The sequence below is a fragment of the Bos javanicus genome, chromosome 1, assembly GCF_032452875.1.
Source record: "Bos javanicus breed banteng chromosome 1, ARS-OSU_banteng_1.0, whole genome shotgun sequence".
In the NCBI taxonomy this organism is placed as follows: domain Eukaryota; kingdom Metazoa; phylum Chordata; class Mammalia; order Artiodactyla; family Bovidae; genus Bos; species Bos javanicus.
Genome location: NC_083868.1, coordinates 92,753,008 through 92,770,047, shown reverse-complemented (window position 1 = coordinate 92,770,047; position 17,040 = coordinate 92,753,008). Strand labels below are relative to the sequence as shown.

General features: G+C 35.9%; 1 protein-coding gene across 7 annotated transcripts in view; it reads left to right on the top strand.

Annotated features, from left to right (window-relative positions):
- Window positions 1-17,040, top strand: part of NAALADL2 (N-acetylated alpha-linked acidic dipeptidase like 2) — a 1,576,761-nt gene that overhangs the window by 224,101 nt on the left and 1,335,620 nt on the right. The window contains exon 1 of one of the 7 annotated variants that reach the window (XM_061415496.1): window positions 6,466-10,116. The exons of 5 other annotated variants lie outside the window; for them this stretch is intronic. The gene's annotated coding sequence lies outside the window, so the exon portion shown is untranslated. Of the gene's footprint in view, window positions 1-6,465; window positions 10,117-17,040 lie in introns of those variants that run through there. One more of the 7 variants, XM_061415497.1, reaches the window with a different exon arrangement.

Sequence of the window (17,040 nt, the reverse complement as noted above, 5' to 3'; positions counted from 1 at the left end):
ATGGAAGATAGTTCCTTAACAGTGATATGTTAATTACAGCTGTGCAGCAAAGTGAATCAGTTTTACCCATACAAGTATCCATTCTTTTGCAAACTCTTTTTTCATTTAAATTATTATAGAATGTTGAATTTAGTTCCTTATGCTATGCAATAGGTCCTTGTTTGTTATCTACTTTGTGGGTCTCCTTAACTTGCTCTTATCTCTGTTTAGTAGTGTGTACATTCAATCCTGAACTCCTAAGCACACTCATTCTTGTATTCCCAGAGTTTGCCTCTTCAGAACCATTCTCCTCTCTGCTCTGGACTCTGCCCTTAAAGGTCCATCTCAATAGGTGGAATCATCCAAACTCACTAGCCTTCTGTCTCTACTGGATTCAGCCAAAGGGAGGCACAGACAAAAGAGTTTGGTGGGTGGGACAAATAAGAGTTCAGGATATTTGTCTATAACCTCCATGGGGTTGTGTTTGACAGATGAGAGAAAACTCACTACTGAGGCCTCATTTCCTGTATGTGGCTCCTTTTCAACAGTTCCCACACTTACTAGGTTCCTGTAACACTGCCCACTCTCCTTGACCCCTTTAAGACTTAGAGGCTACCTTATGGCTGAAAAATGTTCCATTCTGTGTGTATATATATATTGTTCAGTCACTAAGTCATGTCCGACTCTTTGCAGCTCATGAACTGCAGCTTGCCAGGCTTCTCTGTCCTCCACTGTCTCCTGGTGGTGCTGGGTGGTGGGTGTTAGTCACTCAATCATGTCCAACTCTTTGTGACCCCATGGACTGTAGCCCACCAGGCTCCTTTGTCCATGGAATTCTCCAGAAGAATATTGGAGTGGGTTGCCATTTCCTTCTCCAGGGGATCTTCCCAACCCAGGGATTGAACTGGCTCCATTGAGTCGGTGATGCCATCCAACCACCTCATCCTCTGACACCTGCTTATCCTCCTGCCCTCAATCTTTCCCAGCATCGGGGGCATTTCCAGTGAGTCTGTTCTCATCAGATGGTCACAGTATTTAAGCTTCAGCATCAGTCTTTCTACTGAATATTCAGGGTGATTTCCTTTATAATAGATTTGATATCCTTGCTATATATATACACACATATATACACCACATCTTCTTTATCCATTCATGTGCTGATGGACATTTAGATTGCTTCCAGACAATGGAATATTACTGAGCCATGAAAAATTAAACAGTGCTGTTTGCAGCAATATGGATAGATCTAGCAATTATCACACTAAGCGAAGTAAGCCAAAGTTAGACAAATATTATATTGTTTATATGTGGAATTAAAAAAATGATACAAATGAAATTAGATACAGAATATAAATAGATCCACAGACATAGAAAACAAACTTATACTTCAGTTCAGTTCAGTCGCTCAGTCGTGTCCGACTCTTTGCAACCCCATGAATCACAGCACTCCAGGCCTCGCTGTCCATCACGAACTCCCGGAGTTCACCCAGACTCACGTCCATCGAGTCAGTGATGCCATCCAGCCATCTCATCCTCTGTCGTGCCCTTCTCCTCCTGCCCCCAATCCCTCCCAGCATCAGGTCTTTTCCAATGAGTCAACTCTTCGCATGAGGTGGCCAAAGTACTGGAGTTTCAGCTTTAGCATCATTCCTTCCAAAGAAATCCCAGGGCTGATCTCCTTCAGAATGGACTTGAGAGTCCAAGAGTCTTCTCCAACACCACAGTTCAAAAGCATCAATTCTTCGGTGGTCAGCCTTCTTCACAGTCCAACTCTCACATCCATACATGACCACAGGAAAAACCATAGCCTTGACTAGACGGACCTTTGTTGGCAAAGTAATGTCTCTGCTTTTGAATATGCTATCTAGGTTGGTCATAACTTTCCTTCCAAGGAGTAAGCGTCTTTTAATTTCATGGCTGCAATCACCATCTGCAGTGATTTTGGAGCCCAGAAAAATAAAGTCTGACACTGTTTCCACTGTTTCCCCATCTATTTCCCATGAAGTGATGGGACCAGATGCCATGATCTTCATTTTCTGAATGTTGAGCTTTAAGCCAACTTTTTCACTCTCCACTTTCACGTTCATCAAGAGGCTTTTGAGTTCCTCTTCATTTTCTGCCATAAGGGTGGTGTCATCTGCATATCTGAGGTTATTGATATTTCTCCTGGCAATCTTGATTCCAGCTTGAAAGGGAAAAAGGGAGAGGGATAAATTAGGAGTTTGGGATGAATATATATATACTATTATATATAAAATTGATAACCTTATATAAAATAGATAACCAGCAAGGACCTACTGTATTGCACAGGTCACTATACTCAATACTTTTATAATAATCTTTAAGGGAAAAGAATCTGAAAAAGAGTTAAAAGTAAATATATATATGGGTTTCTCAGGTGGCACTAGCAGTAAAGGACCTGCCTGACAATGCAAGAGACTTAAGAGACTCAGGTTTGATCCCTGCATCAGGAAGATCCCCTGGAGGAGGGCATGCCAATCCACTCCAGTATTCTTGCCTAGAAAATCCCGTGGACAGAGGAGCCTGGTGGGATATAGTCCATAGAGTTTCAAAGAGTCGGACATAACTGAAGTGACTTGGCACACATGGAAACATACACACACACACACATATGTGTGTATATTTACATACACATCAACTGTACTTCAGTTAAAAATATAAAGTTACTGTATATACTAAAAAGAAAAGAAAGGCATTCAGGGGCTTCCTTTTGTCAGTAGTCCTTGTGTGTTTCACTATGGATTTCCTTAACTTGCTCTCAACTCTGTTTAGTGTGTCCTCTGCTTACTTCTGGGATTCTGCTCGAAAGAATTTTTATTCAGTTTATGTTCTCTGAGACTGGATTTTGAAATGAATGTTAAGAATCTGAATATATAGAATATAATAAACATTTTCATTTTAGAAATGATAGAAGAATGTGTGCTCTAAGCTGTGGGCCATTAGAAATGTAATATGTAGCTACTTTTCTAAATACTTTTAACTTTATATTGAAATAGATATTTATAATAGAATAATGCATTTTTCTTATTTCCAAAAAGATTAATAGAAAGTTTATTTAAATGATTACAGTTGTGAATTTAGTTGAACTATTAGTCCAATGCCTGAGATTTCTCAATGTATTTTGCTATCCATTTTGACTGACAGAATACAATTTTCACTGAATAAGCTTAACTTATTCAGTGTTAATATATGTATTAAGTTTTACTTTTCTTACAGAACTTTAAGATACTTTATGATTGGTAATTTTTTTACATTGGCAAATTCATTATATATAAATGAAATAATTAATTTATTAAAAATAAACTCTGGGAGTTGGTGATGGACAGGGAGGCCTGGCGTGCTGCAGTCCATGGGGTCACAAAGGGTCAGACATGACTGAGCAACTGAACTGAACTGACATACAGGAAGTTGTCAACAAGTTACAAAATGACTTGTTAAAAATCATATTTGTTAGAAATTTGTATATTGGTTCTGAATATTAGTTTTTAAAGATCTTTATTCTTATTTTAACTATATGCTACTTCTCTGATATGCGAAAAAATGAATGATCAAAAATGTCATATAATTTAAAAAGTTAATTATTGAACATTTTTTATTTTATGCCTTCATCCTGAGAAATTAACCTGAAATTTATTTCCCTCTACACAGTTCTATTAAAAAAAAAACACATTTTACCTTTTTAATAAACAAGAGAAACATAGTTTTTTGCCTTATAATTAATGCTAAGGAAGTAAAATTAGTTTTGGAGCAAGGGCAATAATATTCTGTGCTAAATAAAAAGGCATTGACCTAGAGACCTTTTTGAAAGTATAATTAATTTATCTTAAAAGAAATATTATATTAGAACCTGCAATTTCTTTTGAGTTATTAATATGAGAGCATTATTTAGAATTGTCAGGAAAATCAATATTGAAACACATACTAGGTAAAATTTATGTATCATTATTAATGGTTATTTGATAGGGAAAAGTGTAGCTTTTACATATATAGGAGTCTCAGTCTCAATTAAGCACACTAAAGTGAGAAACTTCAACTTTATTAAGTAATTTTGTGCCCAAATAGCTCATTTTTTGTAGTTGAAACTTACCTATAACTATTTTTTGGGGAAAGTCTTATCCTGGTCCATAGTTATTTCCTCAGATGGCATCTGTTCAGGATGGGTATATATTCAAAATCTTTAATGTCAAACCCAGAGTCTATTTGCTTGATTTTTTCTCAGTAACATAGATTATTATATTCCATTATTGGAAAATTTTATAACTGAACTCATAATTGGCTAGCTTTTGTAAATAGAGTATTTTTATAATTAATATTAAAGGAGAAATATTTAAAGGATACATGGTTTATTGATTCTTCTGGATTATTGGTACTGATTTAATTTTTTTCTGTTTTTAGTAATTATTATTTGCTTTAAGTTCTAGTTATTTCAGTCATTCAGTCGTGTCCGACTTTTTGCAACTTCATGAACTGCAGCATGCCAGGCCTCCCTGTCTGTCACCAACTCCCGGAGTTCACCCAAACTCATGTCCATTGAGTCGGTAATGTCATCCAGCCTTCTCATCCTCTGTCGTCCCCTTCTCCTCCTACCCTCAATCTTTCCCAGCATCACGGTCTTTTCCAATGAGTCAGCTCTTCGCATCAGGTGGCCAAAGTATTGGAGTTTCAACTTCAGCATCAGTCCTTCTACAAATATTCAGGACTGATTTCCTTTAGGATGGACTGGTTGGATTTCCTTGCAGTCCAAGGGACCCTCAAGAGTCTTCTCCAACACCACAGTTCAAAAGCGTCAATTCTTCGGTGCTCAGCTTTCTTTATAGTCCAGCTCTCACATCCATACATGACTACTGGAAAAACCATAGCCTTGACTAGACGGACCTTTGTTGGCAAAGCTATGTCTCTGCTTTTTAATATGCTGTCTAGGTTGCTCATAACTTTCCTACCAAGGAGTAAGCATCTTTTAATTTCATGGCTGCAATCACCATCTGCAGTGATTCTGGAGCCCCCAAAATAAAGTCAGCCACTGTTTCCACTGTTCCCCATCTATTTGCCATGAAATGATGGGACCGGATGCCATGATCTTAGTTTTCTGAATGTTGAGCTTTAAGCCAACATTTTTACTCTTCTCTTTCACTTTCATCAAGAGGCTCTTTAGTTCTTCTTCACTTTCTGCCATAAGGGTGGTGTCATCTAAAATCACAAAGTAGTTTCAATTATGTTGTCTAGCTTTATTGAGATGTAATTGACGTACATCACTATATAAGTTTAAGGCAAATAACATAATAATTTGACTTACGTACATTATGAAATATTACCATAGTAAGTTTAGTGAAAATTAATCATTTCTTATAGATACAGATTTATCTTACATACTGTGGTGCTCCCCTGTTGGGTGGATATATATTTATAATTGTTATATCTTCTTCTTGGATTGATCCTTTGATCATTATGTAGTGACCTTCTTTGTCTCTTTTCACAGCCTTTGTTTTAAAGTCTAATTTATCTGATACGAGTATTGTGACTCCTGCTTTCTTTTGGTCCCAATTTGCATGGAAAATCTTTTTCCAGCCCTTCACTTTCAGTCTGTATGTGTCCCCTGTTTTGAGGTGGGTCTCTTGTAGACAACATATGTAGGGGTCTTGTTTTTGTATCCATTCAGCCAGTCTTTGTCTTTTGGTTGGGGCATTCAACCCATTTATGTTTAAGGTAATTACTAATAAGTATGATCCCGTTGCCATTTACTTTAGGAGTAATTAACAATAACACAATAATAGTGGGAGACTTTAATACCCCACTCACACTTATGGATAGATCAACTAAACAGAAAATTAACAAGGAAAAAAAAAAACATGTATCTATAAAGTTCACTAAAGCAAAGCACAGTAAAATGAGGTATGGCAATAAAAGGCGTTAAATTTATCAAATAAAAAAAAAATAAAGTGCTGAAAAATTAAAGCTGTCAATTCTGTAATAGATATTCATTGAAAGTATCTTTTGAAATGGGGGTGAAAACACCTTCAGAGAAATGAAAGCTAAGGAAGCATGCACGAGCTATAAAAAATGATAAAGTCCTTTATGAATGATGATAATATCAAAACAAAACTTGGAAATACAGGAAGGAGTAAAGAGCACTACGAACAGTCAATACATGGATAAACATTAGAAACTATTCTCTTTTCTTAATTTCTTCATGGTAAACTATCAACATTATATTGTGAAATTTTTCAGAAAAAAAAAAAAGAATATGGTATGATATAGTTCTGTCTTAGATATTATGCAAGTGGGATGAATACTAAAGAAAAAAAAAGACAATGTGGCAAAATATTCAAAAGTAGTAACTCTGTGTAAAGATTATATAGTTGTTCTTTGTAATTTCCATAAAATTTTTCCTTAAATTGGAAAGTATTGCAAAAAAAAAAAAAGATACAGATTTAAAGAAATAGCAAAAAAATATTTTTCCATGTAAGAACTCTTGGTATTTACTCTTAACAATTTTTATATGTAACATTCAGCAATGTCAATTGATTTATCATGTTGTACACTACATCCCTATTACTTATTTTCATTATAACTGGCATTTTGTACCTTTTGACTGACTTCATACAAGTTCTCCTCCCCCTACTTCCTCTGGTAACCACAAATGTGGTCTCATATGAGTTTGTTTGTTTGTTCCTAGTGTACAACATAGTGATTCAATATTTCTATACACTTCAAAATGACCACCATAATAATTCTAGTTACCATCTGTCACCACACCAAAATATATAATTATTGACTCTATTCTCCATGCCCTGCATCTCATACCAGGGACTCATTTATTTTGCAACTGCAAGCCTGTATTATACCTCTTGTTGCCAAAACTCAGCCTCTGTTCACTGGTGCCAAATAGAAACATGGGGAGAGTTTTTGGTGAAGTAGAAAAGAGTGGCTTTTATTGCTTAGCAGGGCAAAGGGGGCCAAGGTGGTCTAATGCCCTCCAGACCATGTGACCCACCTTGGAGGGGACAGTGAGGAGTTTTATAGTGTTCAAGGAGCAGGGCGTGATCAGCTCATGGACGATTCTTGTGCTGGTTGGGATAAAGATGAAGTTTCAGGCATCACCAGTTTCCTAGTTTCAGCCAGTCTAGGTCTGTGTTCTTGTGGTCAGCGGTTCTCATCTGGAGATGGTCTGCTTCCTGTAGAAACAACTTAGGAATGTGTGTTTGCCTGTTATCTATATCTTTCAGGGAACTGGAAGTTTGGTGATTCTGCTATGTGGGAGAATTATAGTCTAAATTTTTTTTTACCAGTTCCCTAGTCTAACAGCTGTTCTTTCTATATCTTCATATTTCCCAATCTTTAACTCTTGAGTCAGAATTTTACTTCAGAATACAAGGACACAGGGCCTTGTTCACCCTCCCTCACCTATTTCTCTACTCCCCCTATCTCTGGCAACTACCTGTTTGTTTTTTGTATATATGACTCTGTTCCTGTTTGGTTATCTCTTCATTTGTTTTGTTTCTTAGATTTCACATATAAGTGCAATCATAGAGTATTTATCTTTCTCCTAGCCTAATACCTCTAGGTTAATCTGTGTTGTCATAAATGGCAAAATTTCACTATTTTTACGGCTGAGTAATATTCATTTGTATGTATATACCCCTCTAGGTTGTCTTTCCAACCCAGGGATATACCACATCTTCTTTATCTATGTATCTATTTATCCATGTACCTGTTGATTTCCCTGTAGCTCAGATGGTAAAGAATCTGCCTGCAATGCAGAAAGATCCCTGGGTTTGATCCCTGGTCGGGAAGATCCTCTGGAGAAGGGAATGGCAACCCACTCTAGTATTCATGCCTGGAGAATTCAATGGACAGAGGAGCCTGGTGGGCTACAGTCTGTGGAGCCGCAGAGTCAGACATGACTGAGTGACTAACCGTACTACTACTATCGATGCACACTTGGGCTGCTTCCATATCTTGGCCATTGGAAATAATGCTGCAATGAACTTACGTGTGTGAATGTCTTTTTGAATTAGTATTTTTGTTTTCTTTGGATAAATACTCAGGAGTAGAATTGCTAGATCATATATTAGTTCTATTTTTAGTTTTTAGAGGAATCGCCCTACTGTTTGCATAGTGGTTGCTCCAGTTTACTTTCCCACCAGCAGTGCTTGGGGTTTTCCTTTTCTATACATCCTTGCCAACTTGTTATTTCTTATTTTTGTTTTTGTTTTTTTGACAATGCCATTCTGGTGTGAGGTAATATCTCATTGTTGGTTTTGATTTGCATTTCCCTGTTAGTGATGTTGAGTACCTTTGCAAGTGCCTATTTGGCCAACTGTATGTCTTCTTCAGAGAAATGATTTGAACTTTTTTTCTTAATTGACACACTTGAGTGGCAGAACGTTTTCCAGTTAGTAGCTCTTTACTGTAGTGACTTAGAAACAGGAAGAATCCCAGCTAGACTGGATAAAATATAAGATGTTACAAAATAAATAAACAAACAGAACCATCTTTTGGCCAACCCAATATAGACATATATTGTTTTATGTATATATCTATATCTATATATATATATCTGTGTTGGGACATCTGAATTTCTTTCAAGTAGCCCTGATGCTTCTTGGTGGTTTTTGTATTTCTTCTCTGCCAAGTTGACAAGTAATGAAGACAGTGATTAGGATGATGTAGACTATTCTCAATCTCTGAGGAAACCTCTGTATTCTCTTCTTTACTATGGTGCTAAAATTAAATAAAAAATTCAGAGTTATTTTGAAGATTAAAGAAGTTCATTTATCTAAAGTTTCTAGCATTAGTACATTATATATTATAAATCTGATCTGATGTGCTATGGAGCTTCTCAGGGGGCTCAGTGTTTTAAGAATCCACCTGCCAAGCAAGAAACATAGGTTAGATCCCTGGGTTGGAAAGATCCCCCTGGAGAAGGAAATGGCAACCCACTCCAGTATTCTTGTCCGGGGAATTCCATGGACAGAGGAACCTGGCGGGCTACAGTCCATGGGGTTACAAAGAGTCGGATACAACTTAATGACTCAACAACAACAACAACAAACGTGCTATCAGTTGTGATTATTATTGAATGGTTGATACTATTTTAAGCTTTATCTCAGATAAGTCTATATTCTTTTAGAAATACTGTACTGAAGTCCTTGGTCTTATTATTTCATCTGAAAATGAAGAGCATAAGGAGTATTAAATTTGCTTCTATTTATTTTATAAAAAAAGTTAAAAGGGTATCATCAAAATTATAGCTTTTCCTTTATGAGCCCTCATAGGAAAAACTCTGAATAACTTTATAACAATTTACTGCCCTTATTAGTCAGAAAGCTTAAAACAATTTCAACCTTTTCTAGCTGACTCATGGTTATTAACAATAGCAATTATTTTGCAGAAGTGTGATTATGTCCTAAGGCATATTGAGTAGCAAAGGAATATTTGCCCCAAAAGAGTGATAAGATAACTTGACTGGAGTTAATAAAACCAATCTTGTTGAGAAAAAAGTTGGGAATAGATAAATGAAAATTTTTAATATGATGAGCTGGTCTGCAGGAAAAAAAAAAATGAGAAAAATCCTAATTTTATGATGAATGTGTAGAAATTCCCTTCCTGGAAAATTTAACTTGAGTACATCATTATTATTACATTTGAAATATGTGCTGTGGTGTTTATTTATGGCCACTAAATAGATGGTATCATTTTATGAAAAGATAGGCTCAATAAAGGACAGAAATGGTATGGACCTAACAGAAGCAGAAGATATTAAGAAGAGGTGGCAAGAATACACAGAAGAACTGTACAAAAAAGATCTTCATGACCCAGATAATCACGATGGTGTGATCACTGACCTAGAGCCAGACATCCTGGAATGTGAAGTCAAGTGGGCCTTAGAAAACATCACTACAAACAAAGCTAGTGGAGGTGATGGAATTCCAATGGAGCTCTTTCAAATCCTGAAAGATGATGCTGTGAAAGTGCTGCACTCAATATGCCAGCAAATTTGGAAAACTCAGCAGTGGCCACAGGACTGGAAAAGGTCAGTGTTCATTCCAATCCCAAAGAAAGGCAATGCCAAAGAATGCTCAAACTACCGCACAATTGCACTCATCTCACACGCTAGTAAAGTAATGCTCAAAATTCTCCAAGCCAGGCTTCAGCAGTACGTGAACCATGAACTTCCAGATGTTCAAGCTGGTTTTAGAAAAGGCAGAGGAACCCGAGATCAAATTGCCAACATCCGCTGGATCATCAAAAAAGCAAGAGAGTTCTAGAAAAACATCTATTTCTGCTTCATTGACTATGTCAAAGCCTTTGACTGTGTGGATCACAATAAACTGTGGAAAATTCTTCAAGAGATGGGAATACCAGAATACCTGACCTGCCTCTTGAGAAATTTGTATGCAGGTCAGGAAGCAACAGTTAGAACTGGACATGGAACAACAGACTGGTTCCAAATAGGAAAAGGAGTACGTCAAGGCTGTATATTGTGACCCTGCTTATTTAACTTATATGTAGAGTACATCATGAGAAACTCTGGGCTGGAAGAAGCACAAGCTGGAATCAAGATTGCCAGGAGAAATATCAATCACCTCAGATATGCAGATGACACCACCCTTATGGCAGAAGTGAAGAGGAACTAAAAAGCCTCTTGATGAAAGTGAAAGAGGAGAGTGAAAAGTTGGCTTAAAGCTCAATATTCAGAAAACGAAGGTCATGCATCTGGTCCCATCACTTCATGGCAAATAGATGGGGAAACAGTGTCATACTTTATTTTTTGGGCTCCAAAATCACTGCAGATGGTGACTGCAGCCATGAAATTAAATGACACTTACTCCTTGGAAGGAAAGTTATGAGCAACGTAGATAACATATTCAAAAAGAGAGTTATGAGCAACGTAGATAGCATATTCAAAAGCAGAGACAGCTGAGCGCCGAAGGATTGATGCTTTTGAACTGTGGTGTTGGAGAAGACTCTTGAGAGTCCCTTGGACTGCAAGGAGATCCAACCAGTCCATTCTAAAGGAGATCAGTCCTGGGTATTCTTTTAAGGAATGATGCAAAAGCTGAAACTCCAGTACTTTGGCCACCTGATGAGAAGAGTTGTCTCATTGGAAAAGACTCTGATTCTGGGAGGGATTTGGGGCAAGAGGAGAAGGGGATGACAGAGGATGAGATGGCTGGATGGCATCACTGACTTGATGGACGTGAGTCTCAGTGAACTCCAGGAGTTGGTGATGGACAGGGAGGCCTGGTGTGCTGCTATTCATGGGGTTGCAAAGAGTCGGACATGACTGAGCAACTGATCTGATCTGATCTGATATATATAATACCATCAAAAATAGCAACATAAATTTTAAAGTATGTGTAAGATATAAGTTTAAGTGATTAATATAATGGCACTTCTTGTTCATATTTATAAAATATTTCATTATCAAAAAATTCATTGTCTTTTATTACTTATTCCTATAGCCACTTGACATTTTGTACATAATATAGGCAGACTGTGGTTAAGCAAATATTCTCCCATTGACTCTAACACTTTATCAATATATAAATTGTGGACTTTAAGAATTTTTTGTGAAGTGTTTAGATGCACAGTCTCATACCAATAAGCAATTGATGATTTTTAAGTGAGTACTTTTAATTTCTGTGATCATAAATATTTTAAGTAGACATTGTATTAAAGTAGAGTGCCTTTTTTGGGTGTCATCAGTTAAATACTGTGTGTTTTCAAATGTGTATACCTACCTATGCTTTGCATGTTATCCACTCATTGTGTTACAGTGGACAGTTTAAATGTCTAAATGTTCAATTTCTGATATTTGGGTAGGATGATAATTCTGTTTGGTGCTCTTATCTCTGGCAGGTGCTTTGCTCCTGGTCTTGATGCTTTGTCTCATAATTTAAGGGGATATTGATTTACTATCTCACTGAGTTGAATGTATCTGGCATTATAGATGCCAAATGATGCAAATTTTTCAGCTCCTGAAGTTACTTGATAGATCACTGGAACCAGCGAAGTCCCCCAGGTCTTCATTCTGTCTTTTAGAGCTTAAGATGGAAAAATTTATAGCCTAGCGAGCAACTTGTGCCATAGTGGAACATTCGGTTGCTGAGCCACAAGGCTAACTTGCTATTTTTCATTTTCTAAATATCAGCACCATTTTTCATTTCAAGGTAGACTCTTAGCTCAGTCTTGTGGAAATTGTATCCATCCTTTAAACATTTATGCAGTACTTCTCAGCAGACTTGGGAAAAAAGAGGAAATTAAAACTGGTTGATCCAAAAATTAAAGGAAAAAGATTTTCTTTGGAATTATTGTGAGAGTTAAGTATAGATTTGCTGGCAAAGGTAAGAAAAAAGGAACAAAAGCCCTGTGGTTATAAAAAGACAATCCTGAATTTCCAAGGTAGAAGGAACTCATTAAACCTGGAGTCAGGTGTCTACATTCTGCGCCTGATTTTATATCTAGCTATTGATTGATTTTAGGAGAAACATCCCTTCAGGCCTCAATTTCTTTCCTGTACCTTTTCTCTTAGCTCTCACACCTGGATTTGGGGCAGGTAATTTCTATGACTACGTAAGGTTCTAATATTCTATATTTCTATAAGCAACACTGTGTAAGGAAAATGTCTTTGCTAAATTCTCTTGAGATTTGATGAGAAAGTATAAATATTGTTATCTGGATGTCCACACACAGTCTTCTGATTTTACAGAGAGCAAATTAACTTTTCTCTTAAAAAATTAATCATTTTATTGAATTTTGACCTATAAATAAAAATTATGCCAATTGAAAGTGTTAAATTCAGTGATTTCTTTTCAGAGTAAAAATTGCACCATGAATTCTCCACCCATCAGAAAATAGAGTATATCATTACTCCAGAAATCCTTAAAAGTCCTGATTTCTAACACCATATATTAGATTCCTATAATGTGTTGAACATTATAAAAATTGAATCAAGTGTATTATTTGTGTCTGACTTTTTTCATTCAAAATTATGTTTCTGTGTTGTTCAGTTGCTCAGTCATGTCTGACTCTTTGTGACCCCATGGATTACAGCTTGCCAGGCTTCATTTTCCTTCACCATCTAGAGCTTGCTCAAACTCATGTCCATTGAGTCAATGATGCTATCCAACCATCTCATCCTCTGTCATTCCCTTTTCCTTCCACTTTCAGTCTTTCCCAGCATCAGGGTCTTTTCAATGAGTCAGTTGTTTGTATTAGGTGGCCAAAGGATTGGAGCTTCAGCTTCAGCATCAGTCCTTCCAGTGAATATTCATGATTGATTTCCTTTAGGATGGACTGGTTGGATCTTCTTACAGTCCAAGGGACTCTCAAGAGTCTTCTCCAACACCACAGTTCAAAAGCATCAATTCTTCGGCAAGCCTTTTTTATGGTCCAACTCTCACATCCATACATGCATACTGGAAAAACCATAGCTTTGACTATACAGACCTTTGTCAGAAAAGTGACGTTTCTGCTTTTTAATATGCTGTCTAGGTTTGTCATAGCTTTTCTTCCAAGGAGAAAGTGTACTTTAATTTAGTGGCTGCAGTCACCATCTGCAGGGATTTTGGAGCCCAACAATGTTTCTGAGATTCATTCATATTTCTGCTGGCTAAGTAGTATATTTGTTTTTATCTATATATTATTGCAATAAAAGAATATATCAATTTATCTTTTGACAGACATTTTATTGTTTCTATGAATATAATTCCTCTGAATATTTGTAAACATGTTGGTTAGTGAATATTTGTATGAATAGCAAAGATATATAGCTATCATATAATTTCTAGATGATATGATATGCATATTTTTAGTTTTAATAGACACCAGCAAGCATTACAAAATGGATGTCCCAGTTTACATACTCAGCAACAATATACAATAATTCTGGTGACAATACTTCTTATAAACACTTGGTATTGTCAGAATTTTTAATGTTAGCCATTCTGCTAGGTGAATACTTGTTATGTTTTTTCTCAGTGCCTAACAACACTGATCAACTTTTTATATTTTAGGACATCGTTTGAGATTTGACTTTTTGAATCAGGAAAGCCAGTTTTTTTTTTTATTGAGGTATACTTGGTATACAATATGACATAAATTAAAGGTGTACAATATGGTGATTCAAAATTTTTCAAGGTTATGCTCCATTTATAGTTATAAAATATTGGTTATATTCTTATAAAATATACGATTATTTTTTGTATAATATTGTAGATTATTTTATGCATAATAGTTTATACCTCTTCATTCTGTACCCCTATATTACTCTTCCTCTTTCCCCTCTCCTTACAGTAACCTTAAAATTTGGTCTCTATATATATGTCTGTTTCTTTTTTAGTTTGTTTCATTTTCTATATTTCATGTTTAAGTGATATCATAACGTATTTGTTTTTCTCTGCCTGACATATCTCACTTAACTTAATACCCTCAAAGAACATCCATGCTATTTAAAATAATGAAATTTCATTCTTTATTATGATAAAGTAACAAATTAGCTGTAAAAGTTCCTGTCTAAAACGTTTTGAATACATGAGACGCATAAGTTTCCCTAGCTCAGTAATACAGCATCCTTGTCAGATGCTGAGACAACCTTTACAGAAATATCTCTACTGTTTTGAGGCAGCTCATTCTATTTGCGGATAGTTCAAATTGTTATAATGCTATTTGTCATATATTGATTCAAAATATGCCTTCGTCATGAAGACCCCAATATTGATTTTCGAGCAAAACAGAATAAATTGACACACTTTCCCATCTGCCAAACCTTTGCATATGTGATTGGAACCATCCCTTTTGTGCCCTTTAAGCTCTGTGTCTGAAAGCTAAACCTACATCTCACAACAATTTCGTATTTGTCTTTTGCTTGCTAGACAATTCACTGTTCTACATACATTTCTATGGGCATACCTGAATTCGTCCTTGACTTTTCAAATCTGTGATGTCTAAAATTACACTTAGTTTTCCATGTATCAGCCTTAAATGATGAATTGCAACCTCTGTGATCTATAAACTATTACATTTTCAAGGTTATACAAGTACTATAATTAATGGCAAGTTGCTCTGCTATCAAAAGAAAACTAATCTATAGACATATAAGTTATTATTTAATAAAGGTCTGAGGACATAGTTCATTTTTATCATAAATAATACAACATCTGAGTGTATAGTGAATAAAACTGGTCATTGAAAGCACAAGTGTTGGTGTTTGCAACCATATTTATTTTGCATTAAATACTTTTTATTATTTAAAATATGTAGGATATGGTTTAGGTATCTGACCTTATTATTCTTTTCCTAGGAACTGGTTTTAATATATTTAACATAAAGGAAAAACAGAAAGTCAAGTAAAGTTATTGGCATATGTGAGTGTAATGTGTGTAACCGAGATCTTACGTCAGTTGTTATTACTTTTATTATATGTTGAACTCATCCTGTGACAGGCTCTGGTCATTACATTCTTTTTCATTCAATCTTCACAACACAATTATTGCCATTTTACCAGAGAAAACTGATGGAAGAGAGGATAAGTAACTTACTCAGAGTCACACTGAAAGTAATCCATAGAACAAAAATTTAATCCCGATTTGTGAACCACCAATGCTCTGTCAGGGAAATTTTGCCCCCTGGCAAATGCACATATTCATGTGTTGTGTTGTTTCCCTAGAGATGGCATAACAAATACCACAACAAGATTGTTGTGGTCATCGGTTATTGGATTTACGGTCCCCCTTATCCAGTATGATTTCAGTTTTTCTTTATTACAAGTATAAATACCTTGTTTCCAAATGATGTCATATTCACAGGTACTGGGAATTAGAATAATTAGAATAATAATTGGGAATTAGAATTCAATGTGTCTTTAGGGTGGAAACGGTACAATGTACAACGTGTCTAGATAGAGGAAAATGTATTTATATAATGCTCATATACTCATTTGTATTTATATACGTTAACCCCCAGTAGCTCAGTGGGTAAAGAATCTGCCTGCAATGCAGGTGACATAGGAGACTCAGGTTTGATCCCTCAGTTGGGAAGATCCCCTGGAGGAGGAAATGGCAACCCACTCCAGTATTCTTGCCTGGAAAATTCCATGGACAGAGGAGCCTTTTTGTGACATGGGGTCCCAAAGAAGATCCCCTAGAGAAGGAAATGGCAATCCACTCCAGTATTCTTGCCTGGAAAATCCCATGGAGAGAGGAGCCTTTGTGACATAGGGTCACAAAGAGTTGGACATGACTGAGCATGCTAGTACACACACAGTTAACCCAGAACAGCAGGGCAACTTGTAGGTACCAGATGTTTACATTAAGTCGAAAATAGATTTTGATTATTAGCATTCTAATTAGTATACGTCTATGCAGTCCTTGTAAATGTTCTGCACTTGCCAATCATAGGAGGATGAACCCAAATTATTTCTCAGCTATTTGCAAGCACCAAAAGTTAAATATTAAATACTTACAATAATTGAATTATTACATTAGAAGCAACTACAATGTCTTCCCTAATTTAAACATAACTAAGTTTTGACATAAAATTCATTATCATTTTTAAGAAAGTCCATTTCTTTATAGATAATTGCCCTTGAAGAGTGGTTTAAAATTCATGGCTTCCAATTGTCATTAAATGATTTTATGTGGCTGTAATATTTGCTTTCTTTAAATAAATCAACATGAAAGAAGCCTTTGAAAACACAGATATGCATATATGGATAAAAATGTGATCCATTTGCCACTGCAGATCTATAGCCGTTCATTTATTTTTTTCTCAAAAAGTGTTTTAATTGTGATCAAAATCACATAATCTAGAACCAACCATCTTCATGATTTTTAAATGTACACAAGAGTGTTAAATATATTCACAGTGTTGTGCAGCAGATCATTCAATTTTCTTCATCTTGCAAGGCTGAAGCTCTGTACCCATTGAAAAACTCCCCATTTCTTCCTCTCCCTAGTGCTTGGAAACCACCATTCTACTTTATGTTTCTGAGTTTTACTACCATATAAGTGGTGCTATATGGTATTTGTCATTTTGTAA